We start from the raw sequence: 20,587 nt of genomic DNA on the forward strand, positions 1-20,587 counted from the left end.
CGTTTAGAAAACCACTTATAGTCCGTGGGGGTCCCAGTGTAATTAAACTAGATACGACGCTGTTGTGAAGATTTCACTGAATCTGGGGTTTTTTGAGACGTAGGTACCACCATACAGTTAAACGTATCTGATAAAATTTTTATCAGAAAGATTTAGATTTAGATGTTCTTTATTTTCAAAAAAATACAAAAAAACTACATTGAGTAGGGTCAACAAATATAATAGTATAATAAATGCATCGGTAAAATCAAACTATTGCATTACTAAGCAATAAATATAGAATCATTATACAAAAATTACTAAATTCAATATATCATTTCACTCCTTATGGCTTTTAAAACGATTTTGATGCTCTGCTTATACTAATAGGAAATTAATGAATACAGGTATAATTTACCTATAAACTTGAATAATTTAATTAAATTATCATCTTAATAATTTTGTGCTATTGCTAAAGAATATTATTATGTCATCCTTTTCTTTTCGGTATTTCAACATTTTCTAATATTTTTACATTTCATTTAATTTAAGATTGTTCTTTTAATTTGCACGCATAGTTGAATTTCCCATTCAAACTAATATAATTACAAATTTTTCGTCTTTTAATAAGTTGAGCATCTGAACTGCAATCTGAGTTCACCTTTCAATTTAATTTTATTTTGGGGTAATATGAACTTATGTATTTTTATGTTTAGGATTATCGCAATGGAGTTTTTGTAATTTTACACGTAAGCTTCTATTTTAGATTTTCATTATTCCTCGGTATGGATTGTTTGAAACTAAGTGTACATTACTTTGTCTTTCTTTCCTCAGCACAAATGGAGTCCCATACTTCAACACCACTTACAAACAGCTGGAGAGATTGGTAAGATTTCCAAAAATACTATGTTTCATGTATTTTGTTTTGTAGAAACACAAAATCTGTCCAAACACAAGTTAGCTGCTACATTAAAAATTTGTTTAGTATCTACAGAGAAATATTTACAGCAAATAGTCAGTATAAGGTGATTTAATTAATGAGTATACCATTGGATTAAATTTCATGCCTCGTACAATATATTGTCTGAATAATATGATTCTACGGTTTATGATGAGTTGTAGTGATACATTATTATCAATCCAAGTGCAATGTTTTTTACTGTCTATTAAACATTTAAAAGAAAATGGAAGAAGACAAATTATTACTTATTTCTCATTCCATTACACACACAAAATTGTTCTCTAATTTTTTTAACAAAAGTGTTTAAAAATTTCACTTTAAGTAAGAGAGCAAGCCAGACTCAGTTATCACTCTGACCCTGCTAGGTTGGGACAGAGTAATCTAATATTTCTTCCTCTTATTTGCTATCTTGCTCACTGTCAGTAAGAGAACCAGCCAGACTCAGTTACTACTCTGACCCTGCTATGATGGGAGAGAGTAATCTAATATTTCTTCCTCCTATTTGCTATCTTGCTCACTGTCAGTAAGAGAACCAGCCAGACTCAGTTACTACTCTGACCCTGCTATGATGGGAGAGAGTAATCTAATATTTCTTCCTCCTATTTGCTATCTTGCTCTCTGTCAGTAAGAGAACCAGCCAGACTCAGTTACTACTCTGACTCTGTTAGGTTGGGAAACAGTAATCTAATATTTCTTCCTCCTATTTGCTATCTTGCTCACTGTCAGTAAGAGAACCAGCCAGACTCAGTTACTACTCTGACTCTGTTAGGTTGGGAGACAGTAATCTAATATTTCTTATTCTTGCTTGCTGCCAACCCCCTGTGTACCTTCCGATAATTTTTGAGTGATTCCCTCAACTTCTGGTGTTCAAATATATTTTTTAATTGTAACTAAAATTATGCCGCCCACAATAGTTACTGTATGTAAATTAACTTCTTACTGTTAAACCCACAAAGCACAAAGAAAAAGTAATCTTGGTATTTAAGTTTCTTGGTTCATTGCAGTTTCTGGTACTACAAATAGTAAACCCAACGGAATAAGTAAACTGAAAGAAAAACTATCTTTCCCTAGTATCAACCAGGGTGTACATTAGATGAGAGTTTGGGAGGCTTGAATCCTCCCTCAAAATTTTCAAAGCCAAACATTAAAATTTCACTCTGTAATTTGTTTTTAAGGTAGAACACATTTATGACATTTATAAAGCTCAATAATTTCCTAGAGTAAGATTCTTGAGCCCTTATTTTAGGAGGTTAAGTTGTACTTCGTAAACTACAGAATGTGTCAGCTCCTAAATTATTCAAATTTGTGATGAAATGACAAATATTTTATGGCTAACATTAGTAAAATGGTAATTTGTAGTGGACATATATAAATATAGAGTTTATTTTTTAGTTGTATAATGCTTATTGCTGCCATTGCCTTCTTTTACTAGTAATAATCTTTTAGTCTAATAGTCCTTGAAAACCACAGCTTTGACTTTTTAACTTCTCTCTGTTTATGACAATTGCCTGTGTAGTTCATCATTTGCTTATTTAAACTACAGTATTTATTGTTCCTTACTTATTTTTGTATGTAGCTACTATTGCCTTAAATCAGAGCTCTGGCCCTTGTGACTTCTGGGTGGCTATAGCTTTCTGATTGTGTTCTTCTTTAGATGGCCAAGGAATTCTCGAGGGTGGTGGATGTGATCGAGGTTACTACGATTCCGATGCCTCCCTCTGTGATGCATCCACTGGCTTTACTAACACTTTGCTGCTTTACGCTTCGGGTAGATTCCTAAAATGTCTTGCACTTGGCTATTTTAATGCAATATGAAAGTCTTTATGCTAATTATTTATAATCGGAGGGAATTATTTATTCAACTTTTACTTTCAGAATGAATTATTAGTATTTATTTGATTAGGTTATGTATAAACTTTTAAAAATTTGTATTAAGACCAATTTTCATTTTATGGAAAGATTTAGGAATTAGAATCCTTCTTACCAGAAAATATTAAGTAATTCTGTAAATGTTGATAATATTTCTGTTTTATTCCTTCAAGAATATTTCTATTATATTACTATATGGATTCATAAATAATCTAAAAATAAACACATTGCAAAATAAAAGTTTTTAATTGAAAAGGAATTACCATTTTACATAAATTGCCGTTATTTTTGCAAATATTGCATTATAAAATAGCTCTAAGGTATCTGAATAGGATTGAGAAGGCTATCACTTACCATTTGCGAGTTGATGTGAATTAATCCTTATTCTTATCACTCAGTTAGATACACATATTATACTCTTGAAAGAATAACATTTCACTTTTTTACATATTTATTCTCTGCACAAAACAAAGTTTTAGTTATTACACTTTGTTATGATTAAGAACATAGAACATTCAATTGTTAGCATTGAGGGTCACTCATAAAGTTTTGAGGTGTGGCATTCATCGTAGTGGATAAACTGTGCCATTACCAACTCTACATTCATCTGTTACTAAAAAAGATTAATGAATTTTACCAGGTGAAGTTAGGGCTAATAAGCACTCTCTAACACTTAATCTGGAGACCAATGGCTTAAAGGTGACTTCCGAACCACCACAAATGGCCGGGCAGGAGGGCTGCTTGCAAGGACAGGATCACTCAGTGATCACTCATCCAAGCAGCAGCCACACTCGACGTTGCTTGATTGGGTTATCTCGTGTACCCGCCTCACTAAGCCATTGGTGTTGTTCACTGTAGAGACCGTAGTTTCAGTGGTCTAGGAATCAGAAACACCCGATAACAGTCATGTGAAGAGCTTGTTCCCACCTACAAGCACTCAATTAGAGTTAACCTGTTTCATACCTTTCATCATCTCTGGGGTGGAACCGGAAGGCAATATCAAAACCCCTTACATACATGATGAAGGGACTGCAATTCAGTTAGTTCTACATGTAATTATAAAGGATATATCCCTAAGACATCCTAACACAACTGTTTGGTGGGCCAGTTTCAGGCACCCTGAAATTAGGTGTGATATTTTTTTGACGTCCTTAATACACAGAATAAAGTAGCTATCTCAGCGCAAGAATCCCTGTAAACAGAAAGAAGCAGGATCAGAACCAGAAGTGTTAGTGACCCATCCTCAATGGATGAACAACTCTCAAGTAATCAGATAGTTTATGCTCATATCTGGAATGATTCCACAGGTTACTCTTAATATATTTAACCTGGTGGTAACAGTAAATAAAATTAAATCTAACGAGGTTCGATTTATCAAAGGTCATTCATTGACAGAAAAACTTTAATATATGAAGGTCAAGATCAATGAAGATTCCGAGTCTAAACGTTTTGTTGTGGAAACCAAACCAGAAAATTTCTGATGCGTTGAGGTTAGAACAATCATGGTGTGATAAAAAACAGTCGCGATCAATGAATTTACCCGTTTACGTTGAAATAATTCTTTATTTAACTGAGTAGGTGTTGTTAATTTATCTTTTTTAGGAGAGACCTATGCCCTTTTTAGCCTAATTCTGCCCGTTCTCATGGACCACTGGCCTATGCAAGGATCCTATCAAACAGAATAAGGAAGAGAGTCAATACAATTCAAGATCTACTAAAAATTACTGATATGAAGTGCTATAGTCACAGACAGGCTTTGAACCTCAATTCCAAAGTCTGATGTAATATACCGTGCAATCATTTGTTCTCTGGGGTGGTTCAAAGTCAATAGAATCTTAATGTCTTCGCTAGACAAACATTAAAAGCGTACGGTATTGTATCTTGCTTGATATTTCCGCTTTTCAAATAACTGAGCAATATGATATCTGATGATTTTTTTAAAATCTGTATACGATTCTGGATATTTAAAATTCATTTTCTATAACAAATTGTTTTTGGTTACTGACACCAGAACAAAGTGAGAAAAGTCAGCTAGAATTTGTGGTAGGTTCCTTCAAATTGGGTTGGCATTCTTGAAGAGGTCAGTAGTAATTTTTGAAAATTCCACCTTGGATGACTACTGGCAGTCCAGACTATACACAAGTGTACAAACACAGCTACACACTGCGTGACATCAGCCATATTGGATTAGTTTGTGTGTTTATTGGACAAAATACTCAAACTATACTGCATAAATTATTACTATCTTTAATGAATGTTTCTGAGGAGAATAAAAGATGCAATAACATGTTAAGAAGACATTTAGAGCAATCAACAAGTAACAAGAGGCTTATCTAATGTTTCCTCCTAAACATTTAATTTATTAATTTTTAAATTTATTTTTGAATCCTCATTTTGAAATGAAATACTAATATTGTATAAGACAATAGGTAACATTCTAGAAGTTTATATTATAATTTCATACATTTAATATATACTGTTTTATTTTTTTTATTAACAAGGATATTAGAAAAGTAAAACACCTCATGGGTCAATATTTTTGTGTACGAAAATGTGTCCAAACATAAGTAAAATGATTGCATGATCAAAAATAAGTTTATATTAATAAACAGCTTACTTTATACAAATGATTCTAATCATGCCATTATACAGTCACCTCACAAATTTCCTTCACACTCTTTTCACTCTTGTACCTAAATAAAAACAACTATCCTTGTACATATATCCCACAGCATATTGCACTTTCATTACATAAACAGGTAATCTGCTGTAATAAACAGAGTTGATGATAAGAAACGCAGACGGAGTGAGTGATAGCGCTCTGCGGCAATTCTGCGCTTGGCTTATAGAGGTGCGCAGATTGTGGTGCCTGCTTCTGCGCATGTTTTTGTTTGTCTCCAGATGCGCGCTGGCGTGTCTTAGCTAGTAAGACTCGGCCGTTATTGTCTAACTTACGTTGTTCATTGCATTTTCCTCTTATTCGACTCTTGACGCATCTTGCAATTTCTCGTTCTAGTTCTCTGCATCTGTGTATTCTTAACTCTTTTTTGTGATTAGTAAATTTGTTTATTATAAATTATGTACAAATTGTAATCATTTTTCATCCCAGAGCTATTTTTGGTAAACCACTCTGATTGATAGTAACCTCTGAACTACTAGAAAAGTTTTATAAGTTATTTGAATTTGATTTGAAAACGGTTTTTGCTTGAAAATTTGGTCTACAAAAATTAAAAACGATAATAATTAAAATTAAAAATATGTTTTTTGTGCAATGCACCTGGTAAATCTTGATTATTGTCAGAAAATAATGCTAACTTTCAAAGCCTGTGAGGAGCTTGCCCCATTTAATGAATTTTATAATACTAACAATAAAATGTTGATGTATACTAACAATTCCATTTCATTTTATGGTAGTCTTATACTTATATGTTCAAAATCTTTCTGAATCATGTTGCTATTCATTTCGATGAAGCATCACTTTCTTGGTGGGTTCTATTGTATTATAAAAATTTACATTTCTGTATTATATCTTCGAAAGTTTCAACTTATCACTCAAACAACATAAGCAATGTATACTAGTTGTGTTAATAAAACAATTTAAATGATACTGCATGAGTGGACAAAGTATATTTTGAATACACATTCTAACACTGATGTAGTGCGCTTTTCAATTTCACATATATATATATTTATTGTTTATTGAAATTGTATATAATATTCATACGGAGAATACTCTCACATTTTTGTACGTGTCAATATACCTGCTGAGATTTTTGCCATTCTTTTTGCAGTTTTTTTAGATGTTAAAAAAAAATTAATACAAATTTTTGTTTAGCATTTAAACTTTCACCCACTTTCAGATTTTAGAATTTTCAGTAGTAATTTGTAAGATATATAGCTAGATAATAACAAATCTTATCCTAATTAGAAATTATTACATTCTAAGAATTGTCGCTAATAACTTATGTGATAGCATTTAACTCTTGCTTATTTATTAATTGATGTATATCTTTGCTCAAAACCGTGTGTTTAATATTTTTTAATGACAGAATATATCACTAATTGGTTAATAAATTGAGGAAAAAACAGTGTAATTTATTTACACATTCTATATTCAAAAAATTTTTTACAAGTAACCTTATTTTAAAGATTTGCGTTCACTTTACAAGTATATTTTTGCCTACAAAAGTGCCCTTTCCCGAGGGCAATCAGAGGTCAACTTACGGAAGAGGCTTCTCCTAGGGTCAACCAACAATGTTTAGCGTGTTAAAAGTGTTAAATAAATATTGGAGAAATAGATGGGAAATATTTTACCTTGATGGTCTCCCTGTATATTTTCACCAAGAGACTTTACATTAACCCGACCTCTACGTTGGTCCGATCTCTATGCGGTGCTACGGATGCGTCAAGAGTCGATACAGGTGTATTATAGAGAACGGGGTGCAGAAGTCTTCACCCCACTAGAGTGTGCTGCTTTACATGTCCTAGAGGTGTTGGTAGACCACTCTGCACTACATCTAGTATGTTTGATGTTTGTATATATTGTTACGTTACGTTACGTTACAGCATAGTCACCTGTTGGTAGTTCTGTAGCTTGTGGTTTTGTCCTTGTACATTACAATTTTATGACATTGTACATTTTATATCTAAGTGATTTCATTGTGTGCATACAGTGTTTTATGAAGTTTGTATATTCGCTGTGGCATTGACGCATTTTAACCACCTTTACTCCTAAGTTTTCCCTGTTTGTCTCCAATAATAGCTCCGATGTATGCAGACCAGTTTTGAGTTCCAGATTACGGTCTGGTTACATTACAAATACAATATTTCAAAATCATTTAAAACAATGACAGTTTTGAATACTGCCAGTGATAGGATTTGCGACAGTAATATGATAAATATTAATATACTGAATTTTATCATTATTTCTCTACAGATTAGAAAACATTGTTTATGTAAATGATAAGTTTTAATATTCTTACTCTCTACTATTTTTACAACACATGACAGTTTTGTTTTATCTGAAATGCCTACAAATGTAAGACTATCCGTTTTAAATTTAATTTTAGTATGTTACATTTGTGTAGACCCTGCTGAAGTCCAAGTTAACTTCACAATTATAAATTTGATAATTAAAAATATGTGTCAAGTTGAATTTTATTTCTAAGTGTGTTATTATTTTAACTATTTATGTCCAATGAACTACAATTCAAATATTTTTATCATAAAAATAATATATTATTTTTCAACCCTTTTGACATAATAACATTTTTTGTGGGCTTTAAAAGTGTGATGTTTAAATAAAATCTTGCATAACTAGTTTCCATATTAAAAACTCCAAGTAAACTCTGACACATGTTAGACCTCTGGACAATCCTTTGAAAACTTAAATACTTTAAAATAAAATCAATAAGATTTTTATTTTTAAGAGTATTCTAGAAAACATGAACTGTATAAAATGTCAAGGATCTTAAACTGACTGTGTGTGTGAGAAACTGTGTTATATTGGTTATAAATAGATATACCACAAATATAAATATATATCACAATTATGTTTAGTTCACTGATAGATTCAGGACTAAGCCCATGTTTACAGTCACCTTTGTGATAACCTCTAAGTATAAATAAAACCACTCGGTGTTTACTTAATATAATGGATAATTTAAAGCTCAAGGGACCGATACAAAATTTGAAACTATCCAACATTTAGAATAAAATTATGTAGACTTTATTTATTATTATCATATAGGAATTTCGGAAAACCAGAAAAAAGTTTGAACTATCCAAGGATTAAAATTATAAAACTGGTTGAAATATCCAAGTTTGACTGTTTCATGTTAGCAAATAAACTATAAGATTTAGATGATAGAACATTTATTAAATCTACGTACATTTTTCTTTTGGATTACATTTTTTTCACTATAGGGGTTATATTCATTCCAATATATAGATATCAATGAATTCTATCAAAATAATTCACTAGTGCCTATAAAATTTAATCACTTACTCCCACACATTGTAAGTTATTCAATATAAATACAAAATATTATTTGTATGGAAGTGTATACCAAAAAATAATATTGCCAGAATTTTTCTGCTAATCTATTATAGTTTTCTAGTATTAAACTGGATTTTATAGTAAAATTTGTTTCGTCACCAATGTCTTAATATGGTTTTATCATGTTTCAATGATAAAAATTGTATGTTTTGTTTATGTCAATTAAAATCAGAAACAACTTTATGCTTTCTTAACTTTGTTTTAATGTAAGTCAATTATTACCACTGCCTTCATTTATTTGCAGTTAAATCAATGCTTTGTAGAAAGAAAACTGCATGTGTAATAAAATAAATATGGGTTTATGGGATATTTAATAAATCATAATTGACGGTCTTGGAATTTTTAAATGTTGTGTTGATTACACTTGTGTTGCCATTGCATTCTCTGCTCACTGTTGAGGTGGTGAATGACCTAGGACCGGAAATCTCAACTCTATGTCAGCAGCTGAAGGTGACTGAGCTGGGGGTCGAGCCTCCAAACTTGCCCCCAGGCGCCGAGGTCAGCACTCCGATATTCGAACTGTACTTGTCGGTTCAGGAGTTCATCTGGTGAGCAGTACAACAGTCTACAGTCTACTCGATTCTAAATTCTCTTGCAAATCTAATCTAGCAAAGAAGTTCTCCTTCCATGAAACTAAACTGTGGGTCTAACCAAGAGCGTACCCAGGAAAACATTTTGGGGGCTTAAGATGACTGATATTTTTACGTAGTGGACAGAAAGTAAGGCAAGTGCAGTCAACCGCTTATTCCCCATTAAAAGGTTCTTAACCCGTTTGAATGTTGAGAACGATCTTTCAGCAGTACGTCAGTAATACTGATTTATTCAAATAATAATAATCATTTGCTAAAAAAGTAATAGAACAATTGAAAGTTGGGGGTTCCAATCCCCTTGGACCCCCTCGCTGGCTACATTCCTTGAGGACTAACATTGTACAGACAAAGCAGTTAGAATTTCCTAAATGGCAGATCACTTTCTATAAAATATTTTTAAGACCTTTAGTCACTATTTATACAGAACTATACGTATTTTTAGTCATAGAGATGTAACATTTGAACATATGTTTGACTGAATGAATGGATAGAAACAATGAGAAACTATTGATGATATATTACATACATTAGTTGTCCAATTGCCACTTTCAATGGTGTAGATTTGAGCTCTAATAACGCTTTAATTGCTTAACTTAATAACTGGTCAGATAAATTACTATGATTGGCGAGGCAGGTTGATATAATTTTATAGTATATTTTGCCTTCCTTAAAATGTAGATCTTAATTAATTCTATTCTAAAAAAGGTAAGTTGATGTTTTGTTTTTGGTTTCTTCATTAAACAAAGTTTTTGTAGGCTTAACCATCATATCTGCAAGAAAAGCCTCAAACTTTAATAAATACTTTGACAGTTAAAAGAAAACTATATAATGGAGTATCAAAGGCCCTGGTATAACGTAATGAAACGATTGTAAGTCTTTCTGGATTATGGCAACTTTGCTGTTGCTGCTGCCCAAGAACCTGTTGACCTCAAAATTTATAGAGTTCTTTCCTTGGAAGAAAAGGAATCTATTTACTAAGTTTCAAGCATCTAAGACCTTTCTTTCAAGAGTTATCATACAGATAGACAGACAGGCAGAGCACAGTGATAAGAAGAATCTATCATGTCCTCAATAAATGAAACTGGTGATGCTGACCCTCAAAAACATCATTATAATTCAATACTGTCTGGCCTTATAATAAATCAAGAAGATACTAGGGTCACAGAAAAGATAAGTTCCCATTTTTCCCCGGAAAACTTCAGACACTATTGAGTTTATGTCCTTATTTTCTGTGATACTAAAATTTCCATGAAACGTAGAGTAAGAATAATAACTCTTTCTTTTAAGGTTGTCTTCTATGACAGAGGATTTAAATAGGCATACATTTATTTTGAACATTTTACCATCATTAAATGTAATAAAGAAACAGAAGCACTACTGTACAACCTGACTTTTTATCTATTTCTCAGAGAATAAAAGGCTAAATTAAAGTGAATAAAGAATACTAAAGCTCTGACATGTGAATATACCTGTCCACCATCTAAAATGGCGTTGTGAGACAAAAACCAATTTCTAAAATTATTGTCCTAACCAATGCTTTCTAAACCTTCTCTACCTATAGTGGAAATGTTGGCCACACGTGTGTTCTCGGTAGCCATGGTGAGTAGATGTACTAATGTGGCGGTGAGTGTTCAGCGTCAGTTAGTTAAGGTTAGTTTATCCTTACATAACTGAATTGAATTATACATTGAATATTGTCATAACAATTACTTAAATAAGGTGCTAAAGCACTAAAGGTAGGTAACAATAATGAAATACCCATATCAATTGTCACAAATTCACTAATTGCAGTTTTAGCCATTATATTTTTAGCCTTGCCATAGCTTTTTGTTTATTACTTGTATTAGTGTACTTCACCTCTTTTTTATCTATTAGATTATTAATCCATCTGAATAACAAATCAGGCTTTAGGCGTTGAAATGTCATCATTCTTAAGTACGGAAAAAAAACATGACAATCATCAGAAAACATTAAAGTAAAGAAAGTTTAATGTGAAAAAGGAAAGTTTAAATGTCTACAGAACATCGCATTATGATAAAAAAGCATGAAAAAACACTTATTCAGCTTTCAAACTCAGTTTATTCAATGTACTATTTTGTGCCTTTACTCGCGTTTAACCAAATCTGTATGATGGATTGCAAGATTGCAGAATCCGGTCTTTATTACACCTTACCTGTTACTTGCAGTTTTCAGAGAAACAGTTGCCCTGAGTACAAGGCACTCTCAGTTCACAGTTACTACGAGTGGTTCGAGCCAGCCGTCGACAAGTGGCTTGACTTGGCAAAGTTCAAGGTTAGTTGTTCATAATTATTTAAGTACTTGTACAACATAATAGAGTATCATGAATTATGTAAATATTTATTTCATGCTCACCATGCTTCATATACAAAGCAGCCTCTATATCAAGCCATTTAGCCCTATTGAATACATGTCATGTGTCCAATCAAATACTGCATTGACACCGAAAAGTCCACCATTAGTCAAAATTGGTCTAATAAGTCTTGGTTACAAGAGCCGAATATCGTGTCTGTCATGTCCAAATACATAAAGAGGTCTGTAAGGGGGCAGGATTTTGGTATCTCCATTGAAGTCCCAACTTTCCATTTAACATCAAAGTTACCTTTACTAAAACATCATAAATGCGCAGGTCTATTCCGCTGGTACACCAATATACTAAAATTTTGAGTCACCACATCAGGCCAAAACTATTGACAGCTTCTTTTCTAAAAAAGGGGGAATCAGCACAGTTTCTTCTATAATACCTTCCTCTGTCATACAACCTGACTGAACTGATCGAAAACAAGGCATCCACATTGCTGTTCATAAGAGGGGCACCCTTTGTTTGGATGAAAACCAAATCCAATCTGTAATCCTCTTGTCTAGATTCATTACCTGTGAACTCTCTTAATTTCCCCCGTTTAGTGTACTGTCTCCACATAATGATATACTTTAATGCGAATTTTTAGTTTAGCTCCAGTTCACCTTCCTATTACATGTAAGAGGAAGGTTAAACTGGATCTACACTAAAAAATCTGCATTGAATCAGCCCTTTCACACCATAGCTGCGTTATGTGTTAGAAGACTCGGTTGCTCTACCGTACTTTGGGATCATGTCAGTTAATATTCTTAGAGTACTCAATTGTGCACCTGATGAGACAATTAAAGTGCCTCTTCGCCTATATTGCTCTAATTTTTGTAGTCTGGGTGTCTCTGATGTGGAAACAAAGCAGGGGAGTTCGTTTTGAGCTTCTTCGTGCTTTGTCACCAACTATTTTTAGATACCTTGAGACAAACGTGACTCCAGTTTTCAGATGCTGCATGTAAGAGGAAGATGAACTGGAGCTAAACTCAAATTCACATTGAATCAGCCCTTCTTACTATAGCTGCGTTTTGTGTAGATACGCTTTAAGTCATATCTCACTACTGAACTCCTCTGAGTCCTTTGTTAATTACGGGGTCCATGTGCCCTTGCCTGACCTTGTGACTTCCTATGCTTGAGGCTGAGGCACTTCTGAAGCAGTGGAAGTCTCCATGGCATGACATGACGATACTCCACATCACACAGAAATATCACAAAAATGTCATCTCTACCAAAAACACCTGAATTGAGTGCTAATTAATAGGTAGGTAGTAATAGTCTGTTATTGGCAATTATTTGAATAGTGTGGTCAATTGGAACATGATTACAATAAGCATTAGTGTTAGAGGGCTTGATGGACTAAATTCAACAATATTAATTGATTTCTTACTGCTCCAAACTGTCACTTTGTGTGCATTGTTCTCTTTGTTAATCACTGGCAGAAGAATAGATTCCATTTGTAGGCCAACCAAGTGCGTAGAAGGTGTTGTCTGCTCTTCCTTTGAGATCCAATGACATGTAAGGAGATTCTCTTCTCTTCATCAGATCTTGAAGACATTATCCAGGATATGCGGCCCAGCTTAGATCTGAACTCCAGTCATCGCAGGTTTTCTGCTAAAACAGAAATTGGCATTTTTCTACTAAACCTTTCTCCACACGAACATTGTGACTTTTAAATCATAACTCTCAAACATTGCCTCTAGAAACTGTGTAATCTGAAATTGGAGCTTACCAAATATAACTCTGTAAAGTAAATAGAAGAGACTTTGCTACTACAAATAATCAAGTAAATTTAATATTTATTGCATTGTTCCGTGGTTTATATTGATCCTACCCCTCCCCTTCAAATATTTAGGTATACATAATAAGATTTTCTTTTGTCTTCTTATCCATTGAATAATATCTTATAGGTTCTGTTTGAAAGAGAATTAAGTTTTAGTTTTGCTAATAACCTAATATCAAACAGCATCAATAGAAGATATTACGTAAAGTACAGTATTTACAAGTATACAATACTTGTAGAACAGTTATGGTTATTTCTTTTAAATGAAGTTGATTCAGTGTTCTGTGTAGGCTCTTAACCGAATCAAGAAGGCTGCGGAACTGAATCGGTTCTGCTCCGGAGATTTACATTGTGAAACACAGCACCTCTGCCGTAGACACCAGTGCCTGTTTTTATCAGGTACGAAAATTCTTAACTATTTATTTTTATTTGTATGAAAAATGAAATTATTCTCCTGAAACACATATTTTGTGTTTGCTACTGTGTTCTATTTTCCTACCTAAGACGAATGGGGATTAATATCAGCGTAGCATTAAACGCAAGAGTGAAACACAAAGTTTCATGTTACCACAAATTGATATTTTTCAATTTTCAAGCACAATTCATCTTTTTAAAACTTAAAAAGTTGATTTTAATGGACTTAACCTATTAATCTGCCTAATTCTAAATTCCATGTTCCGAGTCACATTGAAGGTGTTATCAATATATATTATAGATAGAGTTAAATATTGATGTGACCCCGAGATCTCATTCAGACATCATCCTTTACAAACAACCACAAACCACTCAAAACTCACAATATTTAGTCTTCATTTAAAAATTTGGTTGGGAAAGGATTGATTTGGAAATAATCCTCATAATTTGGTCAGATCTCAAAAAATAAAACCACTAAAAATTAAATTCTTATATACATAGTTCATACTTTATAAAGTATTTTTTACAATTCATATGCATGCTATACAAAAATAATATATTTGTAGTCAGCTGTTTTTCCCTTAGATATTTGTTTTAATTAACCATAGTAATTAAATGATATGTCTGTAATTCCTTATGGCGTGACCAACAGTTTTCTAACCCTATTACAGATAGTATGTTTAAAGAACAGTAACAATGAATTTTTTTTAAACAAAAATACCACATTGCCTAAAACAAAAACGTCGAAAAAATATTTATTAAAAATTTGAAACGTTGATTATTAACAGTTTGCAAGCCTCTTCAAAACAATAGACGATTAATAAATCTGTACTCTCTACTATAGATCCTATAGATTTTCAATTTCTAATGTAACAATAGTGTTATTTTTTGTAGTTGAAAGAGTTCTGGAAGCAACTGGCTTGGCCAGATATCATTGGTTCGTACAACCTGGTGGTTAAACTTATAGATGTAAGTATTGCATTTGAAATTACTAAAGTAATGCCTGTATGTTAAGGTCATATCATCTCAAACACAAACTTACACCAATGATACTTTCTGTGGTACACAGTACTTCTCATACTATTCATTTTCCGTTAATATTAATGTTTGATTTTTCTAATTTCTTAAACATGAGAACAAATTTAGACCATGATAATAAAATTAATGTACTTCTCTAAGACCTGTACATAAAACTTTTAAGTTGGGATGAGTTCAAAGCTCACAAAATTAAATGTTTTAACTCTTCCCCGATACAGTAAAATGTATTAGTACGGTAATAGAAATGTCAGAAGATATGGTAAAGGCAGATGTATAAATAGTTAACAAATTAATAAAAGTAAATTTAAAAACTTGAAAAATAACTGTGGTTTTAACACAGCTTGCAATCAAAGTGGATTTTTCACAATGAATTAACCAAAAAGGTGTTGCAGTCTAATACTAATTACTAAAAATATTGGTTCAAAATTAAAATATTTTACTTCAAGAAACTTTGAGAAGTTGAGCAAGTAACTACTAGATTGAACTGGAAGGTAAGGGTCATTAAAATATAGATAAGACAATTCTACATAGAAAGTACAATATATTGTAGCTTAAAATATAATTATTGCCAGATTTATAAAAACAGAGTAGAATAATTGTGAACTTTAAAAATGGTTTTATTTTCTTCAGTTTTGAACCTAATGTGATAATAAAACTATTTCAAAAGTAACTTACGCTCCAGTAATAATGTCAATAAAAATATTAGATAGATTGCAATAAGGCTGTGGAAGGTGTGAATACAATTTGTATTGTATTACATATCTAGAAAACTGTACAATTTTTTAACATTTAAAGCCTATAATTATAATTAATTTAGTTCACATACAAAATCAAGGTTTTTTGGTATAAAAAGTGGAGGTATTTAAATCCACAAGCAAATTTTATTGAATGTTCGTAGTTCATTATGAAACAATTGGTTACAATGTGTATGAGCAATATCTACTTAACTTAATTATTTATCTATATTTTAACCTTTAACAGAGTTTTGACACCTGTATTTTGCCATTTGCCATTGTTATATGTAACAAAAAAATTATAACAGATTTTACGGATTGAAACCCACCCTCTTGTTTCAGGTGTAAAAAGACCCTAAAAAAAAAATGTGGCAATGGCCACTCAAAGTTAAAATAATTAAGTGATAAATGACGAACTGCGTGAAGTCCAAACTGAATGAACCAAAGCGATGTCACAAAATATGGGCGAAAACCACAACACGTCACACCCAATCTAACAAAGGTGAAGCAATGCTAAGGAAACCCAATGTTTGCACTTCTTATGACATTGTGAATGCATCATCTGAAACAGAGTCCAGGAAGGAGGTGGTTTGGGATGGGGAAGGGGTTAAAATAGACTAAATGGCTAAAGGTATAAAGTTTCTTCTTTTTACATCCAAAGAAAAGGGTAGATTTAAATTCTCGAAATGTAGTGGTATACATTTTTGTAACATTATAAACAATGGTAAACATCCGAAATCCTACTATCCCTTCATACCTTCCATTTTCTATAACAAGCTTTTAAGAAAGAGCTGTAGTTTAGTTTATAACATCTTTAGATATCATCTAATTCTGGTGTTCACCTGTCCGTTTCTAATTATGAAACTTACTTAATTGCACAGTGTATATGCAGTGGTGCCATCTACTACGCACAGCTGACCCAACAGAAACTACAAGACACAGGGTACTACGAAGACAGTGCACCCTTCAGGATGTCAGACGAGGTAATGGTAATGTGAAACTTTTATTTGCTGTATTAACAATGTTGTTCTTTCCTCTTAACCCGTCTGTGTGTGTAGGGAATGACAATCTTTACTCTAAAGACTTACTCCCTCTTCTTTTTGTGCCTGCCTACCAAGTTCTTTATGTCTTCTTCAATATCTTGAGTGTTACACAATGGAGCTGTCAAATGGTTCACCAAATTCTATGTTTCCACTTTTTCCAAGAACTCATCTTCTCTTTCTCGCAAACTTTTCTTCTCAGTGTGGAACGTATAACATGTTATTATTAATTGTTTGTTATAGTACTGTAAAACTCAAAGTTTTAATGTAAGTCATTTTAGGTAGGTTTCATAAAAATCGATCTATTGAAACCACTGCCATAACTGAACTTTTGGATAACTTTCGTATATCATGACTGATCATGATGCAATTCATGTGGTCATATGCATTATACTTGTAGTGCTGCCTTGTGAAAGAGGTAACCACAATAACTTGTAATTGGTCTCGTTCACTAACAATATCCTGTTGTCTTCATTGGCAAGAGATTAATAGATTAGAGCAGTATGCAGTAGGAAAAAACTCACTGAATGTTATCTGTCACTTTCATCTGCTGTAAAGAAATCACTACCTAGCTGACACTCTTCTGCTGAGTGTCTAACAGATCAAACAAGCTGCAGCAACAAAACAGTATCAGAGCAAGGATTCTTGTACATGATGTCCACTCAGGTAGAGTTGCATCAAGAGCAGACACCGAAGCTAAAAGTCATCAGACAATAAGGAATAGGAGCTAACTCCAGCTGTTTCAAGTTCAGAGGTTATACCTTGATGAGGACTTTATAATGTGCCATATGTCCAACATTTCTGGTTACATCAAGACAATGTCTAGGAAAAGATATTAAGAAAATGCAGATTTTTTAGCCAAGCATTTTCTATGCAACCATTGCAGGGGTTTTCTTGCTTTTGGAAAGCTCTGCAGAATGGTGGTCATCTGATTATTGCTGATAGGTGCTATTTGATTGGAAGCGGCAGGTCCACTATAGATAAACCACCTTGCAAAGAACCCTGCGCAGAAGCAAATATCTGAGCAGCAGGAGGGGCCACTTCGCCATGGTGTGGAGTGAGACAAGCATCTCCTCTCTCTGTTTTACTAGCTTTGTGGATTGTGTCTTGTGCACACCATTTTGTTTAAATTGCAGCTACTTACATATTCTATAAGTATATTGTACTTTTGTATGTAGGCCAATACAAACACAAAAATATTAATTGAACAGACTAATGTAGCCATAGACGTATCCAGGGAGCTTGCGCTTTGGTGTGAGGTTAGCCGCTAAGTGCAGAGGTCAGGTCAGGGGATAGAGCAAGCGGGTGAGTGCCGAGCACGTGGTGGGGATATTGGGAGAGGGCGGCCATCACAGCGGCGTAGGGGTATATTACCCCACCCTGCGTGAACTAAAACCGCCCAGTAACGTTTTATAAGTGGTTTACTTGTAGTACAATAATAAAATAGTATTGTGTATTTTGGTTTTTACTCGAGTCTACATAAAATCTACAAAGCCAAATGAAATTAAAAGTATGAATAATTTTTACGAACATAGGAATGATTTTTGATTTATTATGAACACATGATGAACTACAGCTGAGTTACGTTGCCATAACTTTACCTGAGCTATAGAGAAAGATAAAGACCATTTATAATATGAGACATATAACTACAATCCTGGGGGTTTGGCTGTATTATTTATTAATAATGTGGAGATTGCAATTAATACTTTTAATACTAGTTTTAAGACAAGAAACAATTATTCATGCGAACTTTAAACAATATATCTTAAGGCCTAAGAGCATTTAAATAACAGTTTATAGGCACTAGACAATAAATCTTTATTCATTAGCATAGAGTTTAGAATTGTCAAAATAATGAAAAGTAACACATTAGTTATTATGGTGAGTTCATGCTCCGTCAAAGAACTCTCGAAAAGGTGTAGAAAGGCCGTTGAAGAAGCCAGTTTTTGAGAGGTTTTTTCAGGTGTTGTGCTGGAATTTTCTTCAGGAAGTCTGGGAAGCTTGTGTTACAAGTGCATTTTTGTGACAATTCCTTGTGTTGTAGGAATGGAATTCTCCATTTCTTGTTCTGCCAGTTTTTACAGAAAGAAGAACAAATTCAAGGATATAGAGAGCTATCACAGTTAATATTTTGAGCTCTCTGAAAGCTTCCCTTTAGGTATCTTGTGGCCCAAGTCCTGTAAGTGCTCGTATGGCTCTCTTTTCGACTATTAAAACTTTTTGCATTTTTGTTGATGACGTCCCTTCCCAGGCAGTTAGTCCGTATCTGAAGTGTGACTCAAATAGTGAATGGTAGGCTGTTTTTGCAACATCTGTATGACTAATTTGACTAATAGTGTTCGGATTACATAGACACAGGTACTAAGCTTATTGCTAAGTTTATCTATATGGGGCTTCCAGAATAAGTTGTTGTCCAGAATAATTCATAAATACTTTGTTGTATCGCTTGTGACTATTTCTAGGAGGTCATTGAATCTTTTGTGTGTGTGGGGTGTGAAAACTAGCTACTGTGTCTTGCTTTCATTCAATACCAGGTCATTTATAGTACTATACTATTTTGCCAGTCTGTAAGTTAAAGACGATTGAACATCCAGATGATCTTTGTTCTTTTCAGCAAGAGTAAGAGCAGTATCGTCAGCATACATCACAACTTCGCAGAGTCCCTCTAGTGTCATTTGTGGTAGGTCATTTGTTAAGAGTGTGTATAGCACTGGGCCTAAGACGGAACCTTGGGCACACCTCTCGTCACTGGTTAGAACATCAGATTTTTCATTAATTTAGTGTTCCATTATCCATATATGGAATTTCTACTAGTTGTTTTCTGTTAGTCAGATAACGTTCAAACCAGTCTGCCTCTTTGTTGTCGATTCCTAACAGTCGGAGTTTCTGTAATAATATGCCATGTCCCTAGGCAATCAAATACCTTACTGAAATCGAGGAAAAACTGTTGTGGTGATGCAAACCGTGTTTCAACTTTGTCTATTATATTTTCTATCAGTTGTGTTAGTGCAGGAATTGTTGATCTACCCTTCATTATTTGGCACAACCCAGGCTTGCAATGATATGTCCCATACATAGTAATAACATCTACTGTGATGTCTGAGGAAACATAGAAGTTATTAATTATGTTCACGCTTTCTTTGTCAAGTAATTTTTATACCATTTTTATTTCCAGTTATCTTTAAAACTAAAAAATAATTTATGTATAAATTTCATATGAAGAAATTTTTCCAATGTCTTATTCATTGTATATTTTAGTATTATGGTATGTATCTGACTAAGTCAATGTTGTTCTTGTAAACAATCTGATGACAAATAAAATTCTTATTCTGAACCCATACAATTAAATTTAGAAATTGATAAAATAGAGACAATCAATAATGAAGAATATAGTGAGTTCTCGTGTGCTCTTATTCAATTTTAGCGAGTTTCTAGGCTCTGTGTTAGAGGGGCAGGAGTGTATGTTCAAAATTTAGATTCCTCCTAACCATATCTGTGAGACAGATCTTCATCTGTTTCAATCCTGAAGATGTTTTATTTTGTTTTATACCTTGGTGAGACAAAATGGGGTTCCATGAATTTCGTTACAGTAGCATCAGTTCCAAACGCTTTGAAAAATCTTGCCAATCATGTGAGGCAATGTATATTTCTTCAGATTAAAAATTATGTATGTATTAGTTGTTTTCACAAATTTTATTTCTCAGCTACAATAGGCAAAATTCTTTAAGAATTGTAACTACATCAATTAAAAGGAACAAA

General features: G+C 33.1%; 1 pseudogene; it reads left to right on the forward strand.

Annotated features, from left to right (window-relative positions):
• Positions 1-20,587, forward strand: part of LOC124372319 — a 50,143-nt pseudogene that overhangs the window by 19,406 nt on the left and 10,150 nt on the right.

Source organism: Homalodisca vitripennis, unplaced genomic scaffold, assembly GCF_021130785.1.
Source record: "Homalodisca vitripennis isolate AUS2020 unplaced genomic scaffold, UT_GWSS_2.1 ScUCBcl_2915;HRSCAF=8073, whole genome shotgun sequence".
In the NCBI taxonomy this organism is placed as follows: domain Eukaryota; kingdom Metazoa; phylum Arthropoda; class Insecta; order Hemiptera; family Cicadellidae; genus Homalodisca; species Homalodisca vitripennis.